At 43.8% G+C, this 2,272-nt stretch overlaps 1 protein-coding gene across 2 annotated transcripts in view; it reads left to right on the top strand.

Moving 5' to 3' along the window:
* The window catches only part of Syt2 (synaptotagmin 2), a 105,741-nt gene that overhangs the window by 93,289 nt on the left and 10,180 nt on the right, over positions 1 to 2,272 (top strand). The gene's annotated exons all lie outside the window — the stretch shown is intronic.

The raw sequence follows: 2,272 nt of genomic DNA on the forward strand, positions 1-2,272 counted from the left end.
TCTCTCTCTCTCTCTCTCTCTCTCTCTCTCTCACACACACACACACACACACACACACACACCACACCACCACCACTCGAAACAGGCGTAGACCTTAATACAAGAACCACATTTACATTTGAAAATCTTAGATAAGTCTAATCTTGGTGACATGGCTGTGTGACTGATTCTTAGACACACAATAGAAAATATAAGGAATCAAAGAAAGAGACTTCATCAGAATTAGAAACCTTTATGTTTTAAAGGACATCACCCAGAAGTAGAAAGACAGCCCTAAGGTTAAAGAATTGTTTTACAAATGATGTGTTAGACACTCCCCTGTCCCCACTGGAGTGGGCAGGAAATGCAACCTGACAGGCTATCGCTTCCTATCTGAGGAGAAGCTGCAATCCCGAATATGTAAATTACATAACTCAACAATAAAAAGACAAGAAAAATTCAATTTAAAAGTGGCAAAGGGGCTGGCAAGATGGCTTGATAGGTAGAGGTGCTTGCTGCCAAGTCCGACAGCCCAGTTCCCATATGGGGACTCCAGGACCCATATGGTGAAAGGAGAATAGATTCCTCAAGTTGTCCGCTGATCTCCAAACTTACACTGTGACACACATGCACCCCCCAAATAAAAACATCTTAGTTTTTGATTGGTAAAGGAGTTGAATATGTTCCTAAGGAACCACTGTGGTTCCTAGCCCATCAGAACCACAGCAAGGCACCACCTCCACCCTCATAGACACTGTAACCAGGGAAAGCTTGTGGCCTACGGACATTGTGGATGGGAAGACACACTCATGCCATCACCCTGGAAGAGAGTTTGGTGACCCCTTAAAATACCAAACATAGTTCCTACACCACCTGGTAATTTCTATCCTAACTGTAGCCGAGATAAGTGAAAACATATGTGGATATTCATAATAAAACCCCAAAGCAAATTTATTCATAAATTGATGAATAGATAAATAAAAATGTGTTGTTTATATAGTAGAATATCATTTAGCAGTAAGAAGCAATAGAGAACTGATACAGGCTGGGCAGTGGTGGTGTACACTTTAATCCCAGCACTCAGGAGGCAGAGGCAGGCGGATCTCTGTGAGTTCCAGGACAGCCAAGGCTGTTACACAAAGAAAAACCCTGTCTTGAAAAACCAGAACAAACGAACAAACAGCACAATGATACAGGCTATAGTCGGGACAAAACTTACCGCACTAAAGGAAAGAAGCCAGTCACATGCACATGCCAGTGCACCCCTATACCAGCATGTGGGAGACTGAGGCGGTAGAATTGTGAGTTCAAGACCAGCCTAGGCTGTGTAGTGAGACTGTCTCAGAAGCAAACACCGGATGTCAGCAATGTGCGTTTTAGAGATGTGCACGTGACACAGGAGAGCACAGCACAGGCTGGTCCTGTCGGGACACGAGCTGAAGAGACATACACCCTTCAGAGAAGACAGTGTGAGAGAGGCCAGGGTAGAGTCTGGAAGCTTGTGAGAGCATAGCTTTAAATGAAGACCAGAGTTTATGTTCATCTTGTTATAGGAATCTATATATATGTATGTATGTGCTTATAATTACACATACACACAGTATATATAGCACACGCACATATATGCATGTGTGGTTATATATTATATATTATATATTATATAATATGTGTATATACTATATATACACGTGTGTGTGTTTGTGTGTTATATAATATGTGTATATACTATATATACACGTGTGTGTGTTTGTGTGTCTGTATGTAGTGGTGCTGAGGACAGAACCTAGGCCAGCACATGCTAAGTAGGAACTACCATTTAATTATCCCCCAGCCACGTAGCAGTGGAAACTCTATCAGTACTGGAATGAAAACACCACAGTACTATTATGTGCTGTAGGATACTGTTTAACCACTTAGTGATGAAGACAAAATGTCAAGAAAAAGATAAAGCAGAGTGTCAACTTACATGTAGTATGGTCTAGATACAAGACAGGATGTGTACTGGCCTGAGGTGTGCCGAGTGCCTTAGCTCTCTAGTTGGTGGATCATGGAGTTGTCCCCCCCCCCATGTCTCTGCCTCTGTCTTTCTTCCCCATCTCCTTAGGTTTTCCTATCTCCAGTGGGTGCCACCTCTTTGCTCTAGGGCTGCTGGGAGGAGCAGGACCAGAGATGTGGATCTGAAAGGGTGGGAAAGACCCTGAGCAAGTGCTGGAGGCCAGTACAGATGGAGGCCAGTAGAGATGCTGGGGGCCAGTGCAGATGAGGGAGGCCAGTGCAGATGAGGGAGGCCAGT

This window comes from Microtus ochrogaster, chromosome 6 (genome assembly GCF_000317375.1).
Source record: "Microtus ochrogaster isolate Prairie Vole_2 chromosome 6, MicOch1.0, whole genome shotgun sequence".
Taxonomy (NCBI): Eukaryota; Metazoa; Chordata; class Mammalia; order Rodentia; family Cricetidae; genus Microtus; species Microtus ochrogaster.